The 8,972-nt window shown below is 46.6% G+C and overlaps 1 pseudogene; it reads right to left on the reverse strand.

The window, feature by feature from the left end:
- Positions 1-4,998: 4,998 nt before the first annotated feature.
- Positions 4,999-5,116, reverse strand: LOC126419924 (5S ribosomal RNA; annotated as a pseudogene).
- Positions 5,117-8,972: the final 3,856 nt, after the last annotated feature.

Genomic DNA, 8,972 nt, shown 5'->3' on the forward strand with positions numbered 1-8,972 from the left:
GATGATGTCGCAAGACGCAACCGAGCGCGTGCAATTTTCCGGTGCCCACTTGCCGGACGAATCTCCTATTTTCGAAAGGATATACCACGGCGGCCTCCTCTTCAGTTTTTTGAATCAGGAATCCCTTCCTCACACATTTTTCTACTTTGAAAACACCTCCATGGAAGACTAGTCTTGTTTTTCCTGTTACATGCATCTGCATCACTGATGAATGGTTTTGGAATTCCGGTTCCATTTGCAATTCCAAACTTATGGAGCTCGCTTCGTGTTGGTTTGGAGCTGACGGGATTCTCGATTGCGACATTCAGTTCTGCAGTCACTTTCACAGCAGTGGTCCTCTTATTTTTCATCACAATCGTCTTCAATGACGATCTGCCACAATCAACACAAACTTTCGTGAGCATTGTGACTTAGCGAATGACATTTTTCTGCTTTCCCTGTATGCTGTATAAAGCTTCGATACTGTGCCTCTTGAACCATCGAACCCTTCTATTTCCTTGGTTACGTACGCGCCCGTCATACTAGCCCCAACAATTCGCCCACGTTCGACTTCACTTAGCTCCAATACAATGCTCTCGTATTTTTGTCCAACCGCTGCATGTTGACAATTGTACCTGCTATCCTAAAACTCAGTGCAAGACTTTTATATAGCATGTAAATTTTATTTTAAATATGAAGTTTTCTAGCTTAGTACTATCTCAAAAGGGTCCTTGAATTCAAGAATTTCAGGCATGATAGACTTTTATATCATAAGGTTTGACCAGATGATTTTGTATGATCCTGGAATGGACAGGACAATAATGCCTACAGTGTGAGAAAATTCTCCAAAACTCTAACGACTCTGTGATTGTTGCACCTCAAAATAAGTCATGTAAGAGTCAGATAAACACTTAACTTGTTTGGCCATATCGTCGGTAATTGCCTTACAATTATTGCAGATATTTTAAATCTATGGAACCACACGAAAACGCAAATTTTTGTCACCAAGTGTTTAGTTTTATTGAAATAAAGCATCAACAGTGGTATGTAATGAGAGATATTTAGAATTTGACTTGCTTTCTAGATGCAAAACCACCGTAAAGAAAGACGTTGATTTTGCTTCCCGTACTTTGTGTCTGATTTTCGCTGACCTCAGGAAACGTCTTGTGACGTATTTTGTTGTTTAGCGATGCTCTCTTCCACGTAATCCCATTTTCGTTTGTAGTATTGTTCATTTATTGATGTGAAACACATTTCAGCACCACTGTTGTTTGCTTGCATCCTTCTAGCTAGACAAGTCTCTATGTTTTTTGTGTGAGCAGTTTTATCAACTTATCGGTCAGTTGTGGTTTTCCTTTGATCTAAAAATGTTCTCTTCCTCTGAGAATAGTCGTACGTGAAATATGTTGTTTAATTATATTACTATGTATTTATTTAATGTCTAAGAGAAGTGAAATAGTGATTAAGCGGAGGATCTAAATGGTAAGGAGGCGGGAGGGTGTGGGGAGATACACTGTTCACTCATGTTTGCCCCTCCCCCCTCTACCCTTCCCCTACTCGTCATTTATACAGGTGATTTTTTTCCACCGCTGTACAAGCTCTAGGGATTGACCGATGAGGGGATACGGAACAAAAGAGGTCTAATGAATATATGTTCGGAAATGCATGGTTTCAATGCTAGAGACCATTTATTCAGTCATGTTTTGTTACGGAGACTGCGGTCTAATATGCGTTGCACCATGTACGTTTCCTCCTACACCAGCATCGTACTGTTCAGCCCTAACGCCCTCTCCTGCCAGAGTATTAGGTGATGTTGTGTCCGATTCGCTTCTCTTATAGTGGATGTGATACAGCGTTTTATACAATGGTTCCGTATTCGGATCGAGAGCTTGCCGACATGATGTTTACTTACGGAAAGGCAAATGGCAACGGGCGGCGGGTAGCAAGGTTATATCAGGAGACCCATCCTCGCCGACAACAACCGCAGCATTCAGCGTTTGCAACAGTGATTCGTCGTGTGTCTCAGACAGATTTCGTATAGTCAAAACGGGTTCTAGTTCAAAGGACTCACCATCGCATAGTTCAGAAGTGGACCAGATAAACTTCTAAAGTTAATGGTCTATGTTTTCAGTCGCTTGCTAAGGAGGGAATAATTGCAAGAGGAATGGGAAACATACATATCCAACACATACAAGAAGGGCGACAGGAAAAAGTTCTCGGACAGTAGAAGAGTAAGTTTAACAAATTCAGACTCTAAATTACGTGGGAAGATTATAATGATAATAATCGTATAACATATTGCGGAAAAAAACACGGACATACATCTTTTGTCTAAAGTAAGAAAGACTGGCCAGGAATTTAAAGAGCCGCATGGTTTACGTTGATGTTAAGAAAGCATATGATAACATTTCCCTTTGTAAACTGTAGACTAAAATGACAGATCAATGCCCAGCTGTTAGAGCTTTTTATTTAGACCAAAAAGTATAGAATTAGAATAGGTACAAAAATATCTAGAGAGAATTCAGTGACGAAATATTAGAACAAGGATGGACGATAGCACCTACATTATTGAAAAAAAAAAACATGGATTCTACCTTAAGATTATGAAAACGTTCCTGTAGTAATACGAGTGTGTCTATAATTGAGACAAGCTTTATACTTTGCAATTTACTCATGACCAAGTCATTTTTGCAGAGAATGAGGTTAACAGGAACTACGGGGTTAGAAAGGTGCATAGAGAATAACAGAAACGGGTTTCAGCCGCTAATTTAGAGAAAACGTGCCCTCACGTGCGAAGAAGTGCGAACACGTAATGCACCCGGGAGCATTGCAGAACACGATCTTTTTGGTGGTCCAGATGTTATTGTGTGGGAAGGCATAATGATGCAGAGGCGTACAGACCTCCAAATCATTGAACACGGCACACTTACCGGTCAGAATTATTATGACACTATAGCCCTTCCCCATGTGCGTCTTTCCCTTAATTTTTGTGGATGACAGTGCGCGATCGCATCTAACCGTGCAGGTGGAGGAATTCTTGGTAAAAAAAAAAACTAAGCTCCTCCCGAACAGACCATGAAGGCCCTAAGGTACCGACCGGCCGCCGTGCCAACATCAGCCACAAACGTCAGACGTCACTGGATGTGGATATGGAGGGGCATGAGGTCAGCACACCGCACTCCCGGCCGTATGTCATCTAAATCTACATCCATACTCCGCAAGCCACCTGACCGTGTGTGGCGGAGGGTACTTTGAGTACCTCTATCGGTTCTCCCTTCTATTCCAGTCTCGTATTGTTCGTGGAAAGAAAGATTATCGGTATGCCTCTGTGTGGGCTCTAATCTCTCTGATTTTATCCTCATGCTCTCTTCGCGAGATATACGTAGGAGGAAGCAATATGCTGCTTGACTCCTCGGTGATGGAATGTTCTCGAAACTTCAACAAAAGCCCGTACCGAGCTACTGAGCCTCTCCCCTGCAGAGTCTTCCACTGGAGTTTATCTAACATCTCCGTAACGCTTTCGCGATTACTAAATGATCCTGTAACGAAGCGCGCTGCTCTCCGTTGGATCTTCTCTATCAACCCTATCTGGTACGGATCCCACTCTGGTGAGAAATATTCAAGCAGTGGGCGAACAAGTGTACTGTAACCTACTTCCTTTGTTTTCGGATTGCATTTCCTTAGGAGTCTTCCAATGAATCTCAGTCTGGCATCTGCTTTACCGACGATCAACTTTATATGATCATTCCATTTTAAATCACTCCTAATGCCTACTCACAGATAATTTATGGAATTAACTGCTTCCAGTTGCTGACCTGATATTATGTAGCTAAATGATAAAGGATCTTTCTTTCTAAGTATTCGCAGCACATTACACTTGTCTACATTGAGATTCAATTACCATTCCCTGCATCATGCGTCAGTTCCTTTCAGATACTCCTGCATTTCAGTACAACTTTCCATTGTTACAACCTCTCGATATACTACAGCATCATACGCAAAAAGCCTCAGTGAACTTCCGATGTTATCCACAAGGTCATTTATGTATATCGTGAATAGCAACGGTCCTACGACACTCCCTGCGGCACACCTGAAATCACTCTTACTTCGGAAGACTTCTCTGCATTGAGAATGACATGCTGCGTTCTGTTATCTAGGAACTCTTCAATCCAATCATACAATTGCTCTGATAGTCGATATGCTCTTACTTTGTTCGTTAAACGACTGTGCGGTACTGTATCGAACGCCTTGCGTAAGTCAAGAAACACGGCATCTACCTGGGAACCCGTGTCTATGGCCCTCTGAGTCTCGTGGATGATTAGCGCGAGCTGGGTTTCACACGATCGTCTTTTTCGAAACCCATGCTGATTCCTACAGAGCAGATTTGTAGTCTCCAGAAAAGTCATTATACTCGAACATAATACGTGTTCCAAAAGTCTACAACTGATCGACGTTAGAGATATAGGTCTATAGTTGTGCAGATCTGTTCGAAAACTTCTTGAAAACGGGGATGACCTGTGCCCTTTTCCAATCCTTTGGAACGCTACGCTCTTCTAGAGACCTACGGTACACCGCTGCAAGAAAGGAGGCAAGTTCCTTCGCGTACTCTGTGTGCAATCTAACTGGTATCCCATCAGGTCCAGCAGCCTTTCCTCTTTTGAGCGATTTTAATTGCTTTTCTATCCCTCTGTCACCTATTTCGAGCCCGCATCTCGTGGTCGTGCGGTAGCGTTCTCGCTTCCCACGCCCGGGTTCCCGGGTTCGATTCCCGGCGGGGTCAGGGATTTTCTCTGCCTCGTGATGGCTGGGTGTTGTGTGATGTCCTTAGGTTAGTTAGGTTTAAGTAGTTCTAAGTTCTAGGGGACTGATGACCATAGATGTTAAGTCCTATAGTGCTCAGAGCCAACCTATTTCGATATCTACCATTTTGTCATCTGTGCGACAATCTAGGTACCGGAGCCGCTACTTCTCAGTCAAGTAGCTCCTCAGTTTGCTCACAGGGGCTGAGTGCACCCCGCTTGCCAACAGCGCTCGGCAGACCAGATGATCACCCATCCAAGTGCTAGCCGAGCCCGACAGCGCTTAACTTCGGTGATCTGACGGGAACCGGTGTTACCACTGCGACAAAGTCGTTGGCGGAATTCTTGGTACGAGAAGATATTTGGCGAGTGGACTGGCCCGCACGTTCCCCCGACTTAAATCCCATCGAGCAAGTGCAGGATGCGTTGAGCAAACGTCCGCGTGCACCAGTGAACACCCAGCTGCTGTCATCCGCTCTGGTGGAGTAACGGAACGCTCTGCCACAAGAACTCCACACCAGCCTTGTGGCCAATGCATTGCCGTCCGTGGTGAATAACCATGTCCCGCCTTTTGTAATGTCCTGGGGGCCGTCATGAAACAACGTACCTTTGAATGAAGATGTCATTTCCCTTCGTCTCATTGCATATATATTTTTATATATGGTCCAAGTCTCATGGAGCTACGTTAGTTGTCAGCGAAACATCATATGAAAGTTACTTTCGCCGTTGGGAAAGGGGAGGAGTTTTGTACACAATTGTGCCCAGTTGAGCCACTCCCCTTCTGTTTTCCCACTCCCTTTCTGCCGGAGAACATCTATTTTACATTCTTCCTCATTATTTCCACTCTCTTCTTCCATTTTTTTGCTTCTTAAAAATAAATGATGTAAGGTCGCGACCGGGAACACGAGGAAACAATGTGCACTGCAGTGTAATCTGCTGGGTAGACGATGTTGACCGATGGCAGTGCTAAGCCGTGCTGGGCCCGGCTTATGCATTGCTTTAAAGCTTGACTGTTACTCTGCGTTTTGTTTCCTACGGTTATTGCGTGTATGCTGTGATTCTTGCTCTTTCTGCTCGTGGCAGCAGCGGTGTGTATCGATATTCGCACATTGTACTCTCTTTGGTCTCGTGCTTATACACTCCTGGAAATTGAAATAAGAACACCGTGAATTCATTGTCCCAGGAAGGGGAAACTTTATTGACACATTCCTGGGGTCAGATACATCACATGATCACACTGACAGACCCACAGGCACATAGACACAGGCAACAGAGCATGCACAATGTCGGCACTAGTACAGTGTATATCCACCTTTCGCAGCAATGCAGGCTGCTATTCTCCCATGGAGACGATCGTAGAGATGCTGGATGTAGTCCTGTGGAACGGCTTGCCATGCCATTTCCACCTGGCGCCTCAGTTGGACCAGTCTTCGTGCTGGACGTGCAGACCGCGTGAGACGACGCTTCATCCAGTCCCAAACATGCTCAATGGGGGACAGATCCGGAGATCTTGCTGGCCAGGGTAGTTGACTTACACCTTCTAGAGCACGTTGGGTGGCACGGGATACATGCGGACGTGCATTGTCCTGTTGGAACAGCAAGTTCCCTTGCCGGTCTAGGAATGGTAGAACGATGGGTTCGATGACGGTTTGGGTGTACCGTGCACTATTCAGTGTCCCTCGACGATCACCAGTGGTGTACGGCCAGTGTAGGAGATCGCTCCCCACACCATGATGCCGGGTGTTGGCCCTGTGTGCCTCGGTCGTATGCAGTCCTGATTGTGGCGCTCACCTGCACGGCGCCAAACACGCATACGACCATCATTGGCACCAAGGCAGAAGCGACTCTCATCGCTGAAGACGACACGTCTCCATTCGTCCCTCCATTCACGCCTGTCGCGACACCACTGGAGGCGGGCTGCACGATGTTGGGGCGTGAGCGGAAGACGGCCTAACGGTGTGCGGGACCGTAGCCCAGCTTCATGGAGACGGTTGCGAATGGTCCTCGCCGATACCCCAGGAGCAACAGTGTCCCTAATTTGCTGGGAAGAGGCGGTGCGGTCCCCTACGGCACTGCGTAGGATCCTACGGTCTTGGCGTGCATCCGTGCGTCGCTGCGGTCCGGTCCCAGGTCGACGGGCACGTGCACCTTCCGCCGACCACTGGCGACAACATCGATGTACTGTGAAGACCTCACGCCCCCCGTGTTGATCAATTCGGCGGTACGTCCACCCGGCCTCCCGCATGCCCACTATACGCCCTCGCTCAAAGTCCGTCAACTGCACATACGGTTCACGTCCACGCTGTCGCGGCATGCTACCAGTGTTAAAGACTGCGATGGAGCTCCGTATGCCACGGCAAACTGGCTGACACTGACGGCGGCGGTGCACAAATGCTGCGCAGCTAGCGCCATTCGACGGCCAACACCGCGGTTCCTGGTGTGTCCGCTGTGCCGTGCGTGTGATCATTGCTTGTACAGCCCTCTCGCAGTGTCCAGAGCAAGTATGGTGGGTCTGACACACCGGTGTCAATGTGTTCTTTTTTCCATTTCCAGGAGTGTAGTTTCCGGCTAGCCAGTGTGCGGCAGTCGGTCGGTTGGTGTGGATCAGCCAGGAAATCTCCGCGCGGCACGATGGGCCAGGCCCGCTGGCGGTCTCTACGCATTGTCGGAGTGTGTGGGAGCTGTTCCGATTGCTACGAGGTTCGTGGCTCACCGAACCAGGACATCAAACTTGAGTGGTGATTTAATTACAAAATCCAGTCTGTACACATTGTGCCGTTGGTTTTCATGGTTGGGAGTTGGGGGTATTCCCGTGAGCAACAGGAAGTGTTCAAGTTGGCGAAAGTTTGGCCACCATCCGGTGGAGTTTAATTGTATTTCGGTTATTTGAAGTCCAAGTGCACCAGCGGAATTTTCTGCCTTGTGGCCGTTGGCGTTCCGGTTACCTGCCCTGGCCGCTGACGTAAGATTCAGGCAGTGTCCTTTCCTCACAGTGTTGTCGGTGTCCAACACATGTGTGTAGTTTTGACAGCTTATGCATACTTGCTTGTGGGCGGCTACGCCTTGTACGTTTTGGCATTGGAGTCCGTTGCGTACTGGTCGGGAGGAAAGCAAGTCGTCTTGTCGGTGGGTCCGTTGACTGTCTCTTGGTTGGGTTGCCGGCGGATCGGATATAGTTGGGCGAACTCCCCTAAGCAAACGTAAATATTTCAAGTGCAGACCGACCCCCAGAAACTTCTGAGCGCCTTTTCATATTGGTGTTTGATAGTATATTTTAATGGCTCATAGCCGATGGTTTGAATCTGTCCGCTTTTAGTTGGGTTTTAATAATGGACCTTCAGCTGTTTTAAAATTGAGATTTCCTTTCTTGTCAAGTCTTGCGTTGTTTGGGCCTTCAGTCTCATTTAAAACATTTTTTTCTCGATAAAACTTTGGGCCTTGTGCCTTTTGAAAATTTATTGTAGTTGTGTTTTAAATCATGGGCCTTCAGCCATTTTAAAAATTAAAGCCTTAAGCCATAAGATTGTGTGACATATTCAGTCGATAGTTAAGTTCGGAAATTTGCGCTGTAATGTTGGGGCAACCAAATAAAGTTATATGTACTCGAGTGTAAATGACAGCCGCTCATTTTGGCCCCTTTCCACAATTCCAACTACCTGATATGTCCTGCGGATTTAACCAGGCGTCTCAAGTGCAATTACCATCCATTGTGTATCCTGTGGATAGCGTTTTAAGAACTAAATCTTTATTTTACAGCGAGAAAACCTTTCGCTTCTACGAAACGGTTGAAATAAATAAACATTATCGGCCTTCGGTACCATCTCCTCACGAACACAAGGAGACGATGAACATGGAACAAGTCAAGCAGGGCATCAAGTAAAGTGCAGATCAGGGACGCCGAGGTTAGGTTGGCCATATGCAGCCTAAAATAATTAACATAATTACGACTCCAGAGGCTATATGGAGGTAACACGCAACCCCGCCGCACAACAGGCGATGCGAGAAGAAAGAGGAGAGGTCCGGTATAATCGGGGACTGTTCGGCCGACCAAGGTCACTTCTGGAAGGTCCGGCCACCATATGGCGCCCTGTGTTCTCACAGCTCGCCTTGCGTTAGATCACGTTTTTGAAACGACCCAGAGAAAACTATCCTTTCTCACTCCAAGGCGAGTGAGTTTAGTGCCGTATTTAGTAA

The sequence above is a fragment of the Schistocerca serialis genome, chromosome 1 (assembly GCF_023864345.2).
Source record: "Schistocerca serialis cubense isolate TAMUIC-IGC-003099 chromosome 1, iqSchSeri2.2, whole genome shotgun sequence".
Taxonomy (NCBI): domain Eukaryota; kingdom Metazoa; phylum Arthropoda; class Insecta; order Orthoptera; family Acrididae; genus Schistocerca; species Schistocerca serialis.